Source organism: Lissotriton vulgaris, chromosome 6 (genome assembly GCF_964263255.1).
Source record: "Lissotriton vulgaris chromosome 6, aLisVul1.2, whole genome shotgun sequence".
NCBI lineage: Eukaryota > Metazoa > Chordata > Amphibia > Caudata > Salamandridae > Lissotriton > Lissotriton vulgaris.
The window spans coordinates 775,931,649-775,947,519 of NC_141694.1; the positions used below are offsets into that span (position 1 = coordinate 775,931,649).

The 15,871-nt window shown below is 44.9% G+C and overlaps 1 protein-coding gene across 1 annotated transcript in view; it reads left to right on the forward strand.

The window, feature by feature from the left end:
- The first annotated feature begins 7,360 nt into the window (after positions 1-7,360).
- The window catches only part of LOC147707973 (amine sulfotransferase-like), a 442,169-nt gene continuing 433,658 nt past the window's right edge, over positions 7,361-15,871 (forward strand). Inside the window, exon 1 of the mRNA XM_086926784.1 lies at positions 7,361-7,658. The gene's annotated coding sequence lies outside the window, so the exon portion shown is untranslated. The remainder of the gene's footprint in view (positions 7,659-15,871) is intronic.

Genomic DNA, 15,871 nt, shown 5'->3' on the forward strand with positions numbered 1-15,871 from the left:
TTTTTTAGCGACTAGTATGGACTTCATGTCTGTTCCACACGCGCTCTATATTATGAGTTCAACTATATAACAGAGACCTTCGTTGAGGCTACTCTCTTCATTCTGTTCTTCCCGCTTACTGCACAGCCACCGTGAGCTTCTTCGCCACTCTGTGTTTCACCCCTTCCCCCCACCTGGCCGCCCTTGCTCCCCTACCAATTGCCTACTCACCCAGATGCCCCAGAATTGACACACAACCTTATGTCCAGGCTCTTACTTCACCACCCTGGTAGTGTTCATGCCCCCTGCTCTCCCTCAACCCCTCACCCTCAACCCCTCACCCTCAATCCCTCACCCTCACTCACCCTCACTCACCCTCACTCACCCTCACCCTCAACCCCTCACTCACCCTGCCCACCCTCAACCCCTCACCCTCACCCACCCTCAACCCCTCACCCACCCTCAACCCCTCACCCTCACTCACCCTCAACCCCTCACTCACCCTCAACCCCTCACTCACCCTCACTCTCACTCATCCTCACTCACCCTCAACACCTCACCCTCACTCACCCTCACTCACCCTCACCCTCAATCACCCTCAACGCCTCACCCTCAACGCCTCACCCTCAACCCCTCACTCACCCTCACTCTCACTCATCCTCACTCACCCTCAACACCTCACACTCACTCACCCTCACTCACCCTCAACACATCACCCTCACTCACTCACCCTCAACACCTCACCCTCAACACCTCACTCACCCTCACTCTCACTCATCCTCACTCAACCTCACTCACCCTCAACACCTCATCCTCAACACCTCATCCTCAACACCTCACCCTCAACACCTCACCCTCAACACCTCACCCTCAATCCCTCACCCTCAACCTCACTCACTCACCCTCAACCCCACTCACTCACCCTCAACCCCTCACCCTCAACCCCTCACTCACCCTCACTCTCACTCACCCTCACTCACCCTCACTCACTCTCACTCACCCTCACTCACCCTCACTCACCCTCACTCACCCTCACTCACCCTCAACCCCTCACTCACCCTCAACCCCTCACTCACCCTCACTCTCACTCACCCTCACTCACCCTCACCCTCACTCACCGCCTCACCCTCAACGCCTCACCCTCAACGCCTCACCCTCAACACCTCACTCACCCTCACTCTCACTCATCCTCACTCTCACTCATCCTCACTCACCCTCAACACGTCACACTCACTCACCCTCACTCAACCTCAACACCTCACCCTCACTCACTCACCCTCAACACCTCACCCTCAACACCTCACTCACCCTCACTCTCACTCATCCTCACTCATCCTCACTCAACCACACTCACCCTCAACACCTCATCCTCAACCCCTCATCCTCAACCCCTCATCCTCAACCCCTCACCCTCAACACCTCACCCTCAACCCCTCACCCGCAATCCGTCACCCTCAACCCCTCACCCTCACTCACTCACCCTCAACCCCTCACCCTCAACCCCTCACTCACCGTCACTCTCACTCACCCTCACTCACCCTCACTCACCCTCACTCACCCTCACTCACCCTCACTCACCCTCAACACCTCACTCACCCTCACTCATCCTCACTCACCCTCACTCACCCTCACTCACCCTCACTCACCCTCACTCACCCTCAACACCTCACTCACCCTCACTCATCCTCACTCACCCTCAAAGCCTCACCCTCACCCACCCGCAAACCCTCACCCTAACTCACACTCAGCCTCACTCAGCCTCACTCACCTTCACCCTCACTCACACTCACTCACCCTCACTCTCACTCAGCCTCAACCCCTCACTCACCCTCAACCCCTCACTCACCCTCATTCACCCTCACACACCCTCACCCTCACTCACCCTCAACTCCTCACCCTCACACAGTGCAATAGGTCTCAGAGCATTTGAGTTAGAGCTTTTAGAATTGTTTATGGCTTTTTTCTTTAGCATTGGCTACAGGGAACAAAAATGCTAAAGATTTACAAAAAAAAACCATAAACAATTCTAAATGCACTAACTCTAATGCTGCGAGACCTATTGCATTTCTAATGCTTGTTTTGATCTACCCACCTTTGGAAAACTCTGTAATCACCTGTGTTGTTTTTCTCGTGTTGGAATTTAATTGGATATCTACTTAGAAAACCTCTTGCTCTCTAAAAACCAATGAATTATCTTCTGTTGCGGTTCCGAGGCTACAAACATCCCAGAGAGCAGAAATAAAAGCATAGCACAACTGCAGATTGGATGGTCAGTCTCCTTCCAAGTGCCCAGGTTGTGCTTCAGTATACCTTTCCCTGCAGGAGGTAGGTCTTTGTCCTTCCTGAGTCAGGACAGAGAAAATAACTGGTCCTTGTGTCACAATTTCCCTCAGAGTGAAGGGCCAGGTCTGATAACTGTAAATAAGACCCCAGCTGCTGACATGAAGAGACTTTGGAGGTGGCATACTTTGCTTTTGAGAATATTTATCTGACTCAAAAGACAAAACCAGGAGCCCAAATTCTGCTAGTTTGCTTCAATGAGGATCTTTGCGAATTTGGAGAAGAACATATGCAGGCAAGACCGAACGAGCTGCTGTTAACTGCCTAGTATTATCCAGGATGCCAATTCGATTCCGGACAAAGAGTTCATTTAGAAATAGCAAACAAGACCCCATAGCCCGTTGCCTTTCCCAGGTGAGACATGAAGTGAAGTAAATCCTTTACTTTTTCCTGGCAAAGAGATTGTTTTCCAAAATAACGACCCTTGAACATTTTAAAGCCAAATATCTGGGGTCAGATTTATCAATTTTTGGGCACAGGGCAACACAAAACAACTTGCAACGCTGCATCAAATGGAGAGAGCAGGAATGTGTCATATTTAGTAACATATGGCGCATTCCTGCTTTCTATCTGCTCTGGTGTATTGTGCTCTCTCTAGCCTCAATGCAGGCAACCTTGCTAAATAGTGCATGGAAGCCTGTGTTGGAGGCAGGATTGTTTTTATGTAGGAAGGGACACCTTCTGACACAAAAAAAGAATCCTTACAGGCCTTTGCTTTTTTTCTAAGTGTGCTGTGCCTCTATCGGGAAGGCATACAATTTTGATGGGTGGATGTGTAGGAACACCCACGTTTCACCCATGTAATGCCTTCCCTGCGCAGTGTAATGCAATGCGTGACTTGTGCTGCCTTGAGTTACTCTGGATTTACCAAGCAATACCAGGCGACACAAGGTGGCTTTGAGTGGCTTGGTAAATCTGTCCTAAGGGTTGCCTTGCCCTTGGGTCACCTTGCGTGATTCAATGGCAACGCAATCCTTTGGAACATCAGGGTCCCGTTGTCTCTGATTCTGGCAGTGCTACTCGCCAGAGCTAAATTTCACAAAGGCCTGACAACATTCAGCCCCAAGAGCTTATGCTAATAGCTTAAGTGGGTGGATCAAGAGACTTTTTTGGGGTCATAGCTTAGCCTCTGATGTGGTAGGTACTTTGTTCTCCATTTTAACTGCTCTATTCATCCTTCTCCTTCTCGTAAATATAGATCTTCTGTTTTCTAAATACATAACTTTGACTGAGCATTTGCACATTGTTCATGTGTTTAACTGTCTACCTTCATAAGCCTTTGGGAGCTCCAAGAGTGATTAGAGAGTAAAACTTTAGACCAACAATACCGAAATAACCACATTAGAAATGTGTTTACCTCTGTCGTGGAAAAGTTGCATGAATAAATAACATGTAGGAAAATGTGCTAGCTTAAACGTGTAGAATAAAACATGACGCTTTCAATGCAGAAAGCTCCCATTTCTAATGTTCTTCTATAACTAGGCACAGATTTCTTTTGATTCATCGACTGTAGAATTTGCTCTTTTATAAAATGTATTCTTTGCTTCATCACACCATATGAGCTCATTTTACTTAGACAATGTAGTTTGCTGTTTCCTTTATAATAAATAGAATATTAGTATAACCAGCATATTGAAAATATTATGTGTATTATTTAACTAGGACATTGTCAATAGAAATGTTTCCTTGCTTTAGACTAGTCCTTTGTGCTCACTATGGGACAATGAAAGCAGCTAACAGCGTAGGTATGAGGGTTCTCTTGAGAACCTTCTCCCATGTATTTAACCAGTTCCTGCCGACGGGAGCACTACCTCGCGGGTGCTGCCGTCGGCCAACGGCCAACAGATTCCCGCCCATTCAGTAGAACGCCCACACCGCGGCAGAAAAACCGCCTCGGTTAAGGCATTAATGTGCAACCTTTAGCACTGTTTCACTTAGCTATGCCCCGGCGTGAGTGATTACTGTGGGAATCAGGAGCAGAGGCAAGAGATTGAGACAAAACCAACAGATGATTGGTTCCAATTGGACTAAGATGACTTAACCTGATGAACTTGCAACATGAATTGCATTTTTTAATATGTATGCATGTTCCTAGTTAGAGGGGAAATGCTTGATTGCTGTTCCTTATGCTTTAACTTCGAGGCTTCATGCTTCATTCCCATCTAGCTATTTTTTTAATTTTTTTTATTTATTGAAGTTTTGTATAGCGCTAACTGGACCCGAGGGTATCAGAGCGCTTCACAGCAAATACAGATATGCAACAAAAGGAAAATGTGGACGGTAAACAAGAACAAGGAAACACAGGTGGGAAGTAAAAGTCTGCACAACATCAACTTGAGCGCACTACGGGACGGAGATCAGGAGCGAGTCATCCGGCTCTGGGATCAAAGAGATAGCGGTCTTTCACAGTCAGACATAGCGTTCTCGTTACGATCCAGATTCGTCAAGGAAGAGGTCTTTGAGTAGCATCTTGAATTTCGGGAAGGAGGCGTCATTCTGATATGGTGGGGGTTGGAGTTCCGGATCCTGGGGGCATTTCAGAGGGATGAGTAAGAGTGTGTTGGAGCTTCTGAGGTTCCTAGACTGACCGGCCCTTTTGAGTTTGGTGGCCAGATATTCTGGTTTGCCTGTATGCAGGGCTTTGTGTGTGAGGCAAGCTGTACGGAAGCTGGCTCCTTGGTCCTGCCCTCCAGTTAAGCAAATTGCTGTAAGCTACCGTTAACAGTGATTTCCTCTTGCCCTGGCCCTTTTTGTGGGGAGACTTTCTGCTTGTGCCAATCATAGCTTTTGCTGTGACCGACTTTCTCTTGACAGGATTTAATGGTTGCTCTAATGACTGTTGAGGGAACTCGGCTGAGTTTCCAGGACTACTCTTTATTAGGAGTTAATTTTCTTGGCTATGCTCCGGAATCTCATTATTTTACAGAAAAAAATCTTAATGCATTTCATTAGGTTAGATCCTTTTAGACTAAGATAGAGATTTTTCCTTTATGGAACACGCTGTTATTTTTTTGCTGTCTCTAACCAATCTTGTCTAGATATTTCTGTAATTGTACTAATCTGAATAAAAACGACAAAAACAATTACTAATCTCTTAATGAGAAAAAAAGTTTTGAAACTATTTAAACCCTCTCATCGATGACTGAACATTAAGAGCCTGAAACTTGATGATACTTGAAATGCATTTGTTTACAGCTCTATTCTATCACAGTGGCCAAGATCCATTGAACTGAATACGAGGCCCCGCAGGAATAGAGGTCCATTTGTAAGTGTGTGGGGGAAATCCTTTATCTAAATTCACCAACCAATCGTGACTCCATATCCACATCTAATCTGAGAAACAAGGTCCCAAAGGGAAGTTTTTGTGGTACTAGGTCTCAATTACAAAGTGTCTTTAAATCAGATGAGGTGGACCTGGTAAGTTGCCACCATGGGATCAGACTTCTAAATGCGTCCAAAATCTCAACATGAAAATATAGAATAAGAATAGTAAATTATCAGCAGACTCAGACATGGAATTATCAATGTGCCCGTTAGTGGCCTGTGTAATACTACCCTGCTTTCTATGATAAAGATGGACATAACATGTAATACTGTTACACGGGTTTCCCAGTATATCTGTATACCACAGGCGCTGTTAAAATATACCTGACGGAATCGGACAACAAAAGACTGGAAAACAGCATAATTTTCACGGAATGAAAAAAACGCATAGCATGACATGGAAAATCGTATGATTTTTAGAGGAACCACTAAATTTGCACATAAATCCACTAGAGGAATCAAATCCTCTGTAGGAATAAAAAACGCATAGCATGACATAAAAGAGTCTGATTTATATTTAATTGATGGTGGAAAATCGTATGATTTTTAGAGGAACCACTAAATTTGCACATAAATCCACTAGAGGAATCAAATCCTCTGTAGGAATAAAAAACGCATAGCATGACATAAAAGAGTCTGATTTATATTTAATTGATGGTGGAAAATCGTATGATTTTTAGAGGAACCACTAACTTTGCACATAAATCCACTAGAGGAATCAAATCCTCTGTAGGAATAAAAAACGCATAGCATGACATAAAAGAGTCTGATTTATATTTAATTGATGGTGGAAAATCGTATGATTTTTAGAGGAACCACTAAATTTGCACATAAATCCACTAGAGGAATCAAATCCTCTGTGGGAATAAAAAACCCATAGCATGACAAAAAAGAGTCGATGTATATTTGAGTGATGATGGAAAATCGTGTGATTTTTACAGGAAGTACTAAATTCTCACATGAACCCACTAAAGGAATAAAATCCACTGTATGGCCAGTATGCTGGAGAAAAATAAGTCAACCAGTTCTCCCTGGATTTAGTAATTACTCCACATGTTGGAGGATCCCCATTACTTTTGAACGATAACGACTTCAAATGCGCATCCAAGTAATTTCAATTATGTTTATAACAGATGTTAATATGAGATTTTTACAGTTACCTGATTTTATCCAACTAGTGAAAGTAGTCTTTAGAAGAGTAAATACCAGGCAGCCAGACCCAGAATTTTCGATTCCACACAATATTTCCTCATTTCTTAGTGGACCCTTGTAGTCGATTTAGTACCGAGTCTGTATTCCCACTCCTATTACTAGAGCCCTGGCAGCCGTAACCCAGCAGGAAGGGCAACATCAACAGGTGTTTATAGTATAACTCAATATAATGTTTTTGATTTTTTCTGCAGCATTTTTACAAGCATTAACATATATTGGTTTCTTTCCTTGTGCGGAAAACATGAAGCAGAAAAAGCAAGAAAACCATGAATGTTTTCTAGAGGTAAAGTTTATTTCAAAAATTGATTTTTCGTCCGTGATTCGACTTTGGCCTTAAGTTTCCCGTTGCGAAACTGTTGGATGTATCTGGTATATGCTGCTCATAACCTTCAACAATGTTTTCCAGGATATGGGAGTGTATTGCATCTAATACAAGTGCATGACCCTTGGCAAGATTGTTATAACTGATACTGACATTTATATAACTCGCAGCATAAGAGAAGGTCCACGTGCTTTAGCATAAAATCGTCAGTGCCTATCACTTCAGAGCAAAGGGCACTCTCGTGGATGCAGGGACTGGTTTGTAAAAGGAAGATAGGGAGCGAGAATGTCGTGCACATCGTTAGGTAACGGTGTCACGAGATTCGATTTGCTTTCGGCTCTTTAAACAATGACGTACTGACATTCGAACCGCGTTGAGCAACAGCCTCTGCGAGCCACGTTTTTATATTTTAACTCAGTTCACATCAGGTTCTTTCCAAGCAACTGCACGAAAACAACACACCAGTGCCTTGTGATCTCCGGTGAGTAACTATGTACACCTTTATACGTTAAATGCACACGTAAAATGTTAGATTAAAATCACGAAGTAGTCCGTTTTAATTTCAGTCTTATTGGTACTGTAGGTGTGCACGTGTGGTTCTTAAAATAACGTTTGATTAGCAAACAGAATTTAGCACAGAGGAAGGCTTGCATTAAATCAACTGATGTGTTCATGGATGATGCGATGTAATCCACAATTGTTGATAGAGGAGAAGCAGGGAACACGTATTCCAAATTAAATGTGGAAATCGCTCCAATGTGTGACTGTTGATTCAATGATATTGATCAGAATGTGTCTTCACTCCTAACTTAAGGATGTGGGAATTATTCTGTTCACTTATTAGAAGGCGCTATAAATCCACTTCAATAATACTAAAGCAAATTGTTATTTACCATAAGAGTATTTACAATTATGGGAGTTGAGAGCATACAAACGAGATATTCCCATACCCGGAATCATTGGTACCCTGGGTTTCGTAAATTCACAGTACCGCAGTTTTGTGAGATATTCCCTAGCAAATCGGGAATTTCAATGGGAATCAGTGTTTTTCTCTCATCCATTTTCTGTGGTAATTGCTCATTTTTGGCTTACATTGCTTGCACACATTTCGCTGATATAATGCCCGGGTGGGAGAAACATTGAGGGGCTGATTTACAATTACTAGCGCATCCCTGATTATCAGCAGGGATGCGCCAGTAATTGTGCGCCGCAGCTCAGCCACCCTGGATGTGCCGCATTTACAATGCTGCGCACCATGGGGCAAAAATGACACAGATGCATCACGCATCTGTGCCTTAAAAGCGGCGCATTGCTGGAGTTGCGTCGCAAGCGCGACGCAGCTCCAGGAAGGTTTGGGAGGCTATATCTCCACAATGCTGTATCAATCCTTACGCCTGCTTCAAGCAGGCACAGGGTTTTGACGCAGCATGGGCCAAAAATTGACGGAGTGAAATTTTGTAGATTTCACTCAGCCACTTTTGGGAGGCGTTCCTGCGCCGGAACGCACCCCCCCCCTGCGATGGAACGCCTCCTTCTGGCGCAAGGCTTTACAACGTGACGCATCTGGGAGATGCGTCACGTTGTAAATACTCTGCACCATGGCGCTTCTTTTGCGCCGCCGCTGCGTCATAAAAGTGACGGAACGGCGGCGTACAAGAGGCGCAAGGGGCTTGTAAATCTGCCCCTGAGTGCAATTTTGACATTAATTGTATTCGACCAAAGCATGATTGCCTACCCACTCAACCTGAGGGAGTTACTGCAGTTGTAATTAACCATTATTATCAGGCCAGAGGGAAATAAAGGTGTAAAGAGTTTCAATCCCGATTTATAGGTCTGAGCAGCATACAACACGAGGGTTGGCATTTAACCACCTTTGTGACACACAGCACATGAGTCATAATGCTATTAGAACATTCCACCCACTAGGGTTTAAATGTTCTAAATTCAAACAGGAGATTGATAAATACAATTGGTTTCACCTATTTGATTAATAATAGTGTTTTTCCTACATTTTAGCTTGGTGAGCTGTTGAGCAATATAATTTAAAGAAACCGTAAATGCCAACTAGATTAATTACTTACTTGTACACCTTAAACCTTGGGTACTCATTAACTTTCTCTCGGGTGCCACATTCACAGTTTGGTTTGTGTGCAAGGGCCGCACCGGTGGGGGCGGGTTCAGTGGGGGAGGGGGCGGGCTAGAGCTACAAAAAAAAACTGTGACCATGAGGTTGATCACAGGTCCCTGCAACGCACACCTTCATCCACTGAGCCACCAGACCCGGCATACACACATCTCTCTCTCTCTTTCTGTGTCCCTCACACTCTCTGTCTCTCTCCATCCCTCCCTCTCTCGCTCTGTCTCCCTCTGTCTCATTCACTCTAATTGTCTCACTCCCTCTCACTCTCTCTCTCTCTCCCTGTCTCCCTTTCTCACTCACTCTATCTCTCTGTCACACTCTCTCTCTGTCTCCCTCTCTCTCTGTCTCCCTCCTTCCATTTCCCTCCCTCTGTCTCCCTCTCTCTGTCTCCTTCCCTCTGTAACCCTCCCTCTGTAACCCTCCCTTTGTAACCCTCCCTCTGCCTCTCTCTGTCTCCCTCTCACTCTCTGTCTCCCTCTCTCTCTCCCTCACTCTGTCTCCCTCTATCTGTCTCCCTCTATCTGTCTCTATCTGTCTCCCACCCTCTGTCACCCTCCTCCCTCTGTCTCCCTCCCTGTCTCCCGCCCTATGTCTCCTGCCCTCTGTCTCCTTCCCTCTGTCTCCCGCCCTCTGTCTCCCTCCATCTGTCTCCCTCCCTCTGTCTCCCTCCCTCCGTCTCCTTCCCTCTGTCTGTCTCCCTCCCTCTGTCTGTCTCCCTCCCTCCCTCTCCCTCTGTCTCCCTCCCTCCCTCTCCCTCTGTCTCCCTCCCTCTGTCTCCATCTGTCTCCTTCTCTCTGTCTCCCTTCCTTCTTCTGTCGCCCTCTGTCTGTCATCCTCTCCCTCCCTCTGTTTCCCTCCCTCTTTCTCCCTCCTCCCTCTGTCTCCTGACTCCCTCTGTCTGTCTCCCTTCCTCTGTCTGTCTCCCTCCCTCTGTCTGTCTCCCTCTGTCTGTCTCCCCCCTCTGTCTCCCTCCCTCCCTCTCCCTCGGTCTCCCTCCCTCTGTCTCCATCTGTCTCCCTTTCTCTGTCTCCCTCTCTCTGTCTCCCTCTCCCTCCCTCTCTGTCTACCTCCCTTTTCCTTCCTCCCTCTCCCTCTGTCTCCGTCTGTCTCCCTCCCTTTCCCTCCCTCCATCTACCTCTGTCTCCCTCCCTCTACTTCCCTCTGTCATTTCACCCTGCCTGTGTGTCAGCCCGGGCTGAGACAGCTTCTTAGGCACAGACGCACACAGCTGCACCCGAGCACTTCACAGGTTTTTAAAAGACCATTTGCATGTTAATGAGGCTTTGTTGTATTTCACCTCTTCTTAGGCCCCTGCAGCTCCACTCCGGCTATCGTTAAAATCGCCCTGCCCCCACAGAGCAGCAGAGTCTCTCGGAGTCGCGCTGCTGCAGACACTTTTTAAAAAAAAAAGTTAAATACAGGTACGGTGTCTGCAAGGTCCGTGGACTGCCAAGGAAAGCTTGCGGCCCGCGGGCCGTACTAGGAGTACCCATGCCTTAAACAAACTATGGGTACCACAAGGGATTCTAAAGTGCTATGAAATTGCCAAGACAATACAATAATGCTAACATAACAATATCACTAAGGTACAGAGTTTTTTCAACTGTAGCAAGAAACAAAAGAGAACCCACAGGCATGCACAGGTAGTAATTAAACAAGTTCTTCAACACATCTGTAGTATAGCATGTATCCACCATAAATACAATCGTCTGAGCAATAGCTTGAAATCCCGGCTGCCTACACACATAATCTTGCACACAGAGCTTCTGTTTTGGGCAAGTATGTAGAAATCCCAGCTGGTGACAGAAACCTACAGCTGATATGGAAGCCTATGTGTATAGATTAGCTAGATAATGCATACATTAAAACACAACAACAGCTTTCTGTGTCCATCAGCGGCAGCTTCTAACTGTTAGCAGCAGCAGTGCGGAGTGGTGGGAAGGGGTGGGGGTGAAATAGATTAAAAAAAATCACTTACCTCCCAGCCGGCCGGCTGGCTGGCTGCCACCCCTTCTAGGTCCTCTTCCTGGCTTCTTGGGGAAGGGAGACAGGAAGCAGGGAGCCCCAGCTAACCCAGGCTCCCTGCTGCCAATCTCAACACTGCCACGCAGCATTGTGATTGGTCTGAGGGCTGTGACAGTGCTCAGTCAGACACTGGAGGGGCAGGCATGTTCTCCACGCAGGCTGTAATGCAGCCTGCATCGAGAACATGGTAAGTGCGCATGACTGCTTGGGTGGCCCAAGAGGGCCGGCCAACCTCCCATGCTCAAATGGGGAGTGCAAACCACTCCTCCCCTGCTCTGAGAGCATTCCCGCCCCACAAAGACACAGCAATTGGGGAAACTAAAATGCTAATAACCTCAGGTTATTATCATTTTAGTTTTCCGTTTATTACACTGCAAAAAAAAATAGGACGATGCTCCTCCACTGGTGTCCATGTACAAAATGTCCTTACAGTGAAAGGCACTTTGCTTATAGAAGTGGCTGGGTTTTCCTTAACAATAATATACAAAACTAGCGAAAGTGTGCACCTAAAGGCACTGTAATGAGATAAAGCCAGTCAGCCTTTTCTTTAGAGCCCAATAGGCAAGAAGTTTACGTGAAAGCTTCACCGACAGATTGCAGTCTCTGTGAGACATCTGAAAACTGGGCAAGCAAGAATGCTGGAGGGGGATGTGAGGGTGGGTGGGAGGCAAGCAAGACACAGGAGAAACAAACATCAATAAGCATGCAATGATAGAATAGCAACGTTGGGAGAATAACGATGGGGGATGCAACAATGGGGAAACAATAACAGGGCAACAGCAACGTGCAGAGCAAGGAGGGCAATAGCCTGCAAGCACCTGCACTATTAAGGAGTGTATAATTAAAATGTAAACAAGTTTGCAGCAGTTTCGGAGCACTATTGAAGTTGTTGGAGTGGAGGCAGACTAGGTATGTTAATGCAGAGACACTCGTGTGTCGAGTTGATCTTACTGGTGCACAAACAGACACACAAAATTCTACACTTGCATCATTACTATGAGTGGTACAACACTTTCTCCGGAGAGTCAAATCATTAAACATTACATCAATATGTTTCACAGTTAACTGCATAACATTTGCAAGACATGGATAGGACACGTTCCTAAGAATCAATACATGCCTGGCTTATTCATGGTTCTAGATTCTGCTAGTTTTAATTCCTGAATCTTTTCCATGAAAACATCTATCTCCTCCACCCCCATATAAAAGATACGAGATATTAGCAATGACCCAATGAATATATAGGGCTCCTAATGTGTATGTGGTATCCTGAGCATGCAACCCCTATGTCGGACTGGCAGAAGATTGCTGGGGCCAGCCTAAATTACAAAGCCTTCTCTGCCTGGCCAGGGGGCAGAAAAAAATAGATTGAAAGACTTCAAGCTAAATTTCCAAAGAGGTCCACCAATAGGTTCTTCTTCCCAAACCTGGAACATGAAAAGACTGACACAGATAACCTTAACAACTTGGCTGCTAGAGGAATTCTCCCCCGGTGCTGCATTCCCAGATTTTCCATTGTTCATGATGAGCTGAGCTCGTCATCAGCACAGCTCAACCGTGCCTCATGACGAGCTGAGCTCGTCATGATCATCGAAGGGGTTAAACCTATCCGGGGCGCCCAGAGATTAGACATCCAACAACCAACGAAAATGCCAATACTGATGCAACACTTTTTAACTACTGAATAGTAAGTGCAAGGACAGCCAAACCAAGCACCAATATGCTTGTTAATTGCTTTTATTTTCAATATTCAAAAACATTTTTTTTTCTTTTTTTGAAACACAAAAGGGGGATATACATACACCAAATGCCAGACAAATAAATATATATTACATACTGTTACTTCCAATCATAACCCATTCGGATATTCAAACATCCACTCACAAAAATTCCATTCACCACACATACAAACAAAACAAAGTCCGAACCAGCCAATCCGAATTTTTGACAAAAGGCTGAACCACTACACAAACAGGGAACTGTTTATCATGTTAAAAGGGGTGTGCACCACTTTTTCTGAATTCAAACACTTATTAACAGTGCACCCACATTCTTGATTCAAAATGTGTAACCAATTGAATGCTAGTGGAAGAACAACAAAGGTCTACGCATTTCAAACCCCACCCATTTTGGGGGTTCTCATCAGGACCAGAAACAACAATCTCTAATGCTGTGCCACCGCCGTGGACCTCCTATAATCTTGAATAGTGCTGTGATTTTCCAAAAGGGTGTTTACTCATGTAGATCGTACTGTATTCCTAACCACTCACTCAGAGTGCAAATGGGCGGGCATCTCTTGTTTATGGTGTCTGCGCCAATACTTCTGCCTCCCCCAATCGCAAGCCGTTAAATCAATTGGACCCGCGAGGATCGTTGTAAAGTCGTTCCTTTCGCCAGAGCTGCAAGTCTCCTTAGAGTTGAAAGGCTCGGACAGAGATTAGACATGGCCTAAAAGGATGGTTTCTGGGATTAGTAATCCCTCAGAAAATGAAATTATTTTTAGTGACCTGGGCCAACATTTTCCACGAAATCCAAGCCCAAATCAAGAACTAACGAGCCAGTAAAAATATCCATAACAGAAGTAACATCCTGAAAACACTGGCAATCCTCCCAGTAAAAGCCCCAACGACATTTGCAAATTTAAGCATAGCAGCACCCCTCTTTTTTCATTGAAATCAAGTTAATCTCTAAATTGAGGAGACGTTTGATCCCCAAACATGATATGAGATTGTAAAACATGAAAGTAAGATTAGGAATCTTGGGGCATATCATCAAGGGGAAGCGATAAAATTATCGCCGCTTTAGCATCCATTTTTGGGCAAAAAGCGGCGATAATTTTATCGCACTATCAGCAATAACACGCTAACACGTGTGAAGGGGCTGGGATTCTTATCTAGATTCTTACCTTGTCAATTCTCCGGAATCCCAAGACAGGTCGACTGAACCTTTTTGTCTGCTAAGAAGTGTAGAGGAGAGGTTTCCAAACTCGCAATTAAGCAGCTTTGTAAATCGGCAACCAAATTCAATTTAAAGAACCACTGACTACGAACTGAAGTTAAGAGTTTATTACAAAGCCAAAAATAATTGGACATACAAATATCTCAACAAAATGTATAAGAAATAGACTGGCACTAATACAAACATAATCCTACAAAGGAGTCTCAGTCGACTCAGAATGAAAAGCAAAGTCAATTCTAGGAACATCAGGCATCCAATTACCGTCCCTATTTGAAATCTGGACTGCATTTACAAAAAGGAAAGAAAAGATTAATATGTTCCTACACTAACTCCAAGGTGACATCCCTACTTAACAATTCCCTTCAGGCAAGAGTAAAGGTGTCAGCTGTGAAGACTCCCTAAAAAGTGCATTCACGTTTCTCAAATTAGTAGTCTAATTACTAGCTTGTTCTAAGATGCTCCTTCCTACACCCCACTCTGCCCTACGTTGCCTACATCCTGCTCTAGCAACCTCCTGACTAAATCTGCTCTCCACCCTCGGGTTCTGTCCCTAATACAAAACTCCCAAAATCGTAGATACGCCCAAGGCACACTCCTCTGGGCAGGTGTTGGTCTTCGGATTTTTCCAGCATGGCATCCTTCCATCCAGCGCCCGTTGAGGTGTCCTTGGATCCCGGGCACCTTCTCGCCAAATGTTGCAGATGGACATTCCTCTGGCACCTTCTCGTCCTCACTCCTACCGGCCTAACTTCCAAACAATGGATCTTTCTACCTAACGAGCTCCGTGGCCTTGCACCTGCAACTGAAATACGTGAGAAGCAACCTTGTGCACATCCAAAGTTACAATTCAATATTCGCTGAGAACAGCACCCTTCCCAACAGGCAGCTATTTCACAAGTATAACCGATGCTAATTTAAGAAATTACAGTTAGGCCTCTACTGGCTTTTCTTCATGTCCCAGGCCTTCACGTGTTCAAATGCATTTCTAAATGATTCTACATTAGATGCAATACACTCTAATCCATTACAAAGACAACATTACATTTCATCTCGAAACGCAAATTATTTTCCACATTAAAACATCACATTCTATCTCCTACACGTGCAACTCTTAATATGGCACATTATTAATCCTACAATACACACGTTTAATAACATTTCTATTTCATATAAGCATTACACTCCGGTTAAGGCTCTACATTAATCGGCAACGTTAAGAATACATCGATTACACATTGCCCTAATTCCCAAACTACTGTTATATCTCTAAAACACATGTTAATATACCCTCTAAATATGTGGGTGCTGACTACAGGAGATATGATGCACCCCTACAACTTTTCAAAATGACATGGCGCTCTCTCACGTGTTTCTATGCCTCTGTGCTTGCTTGTTTCCCTAACACCCAGCTTTGCAACGCAAACCACACTTATCCCAGGTTTCATTAAGCCTGCTTTTATTTTTACTAAGCCATATTGTCCTATGGGAGGTGGATTGTGTGGATTAATCCCCCCTGCCCTATCATCAACGATTCGCTAAGTGCTGTGCAATTGTCGCCGGATCTCCAGCGA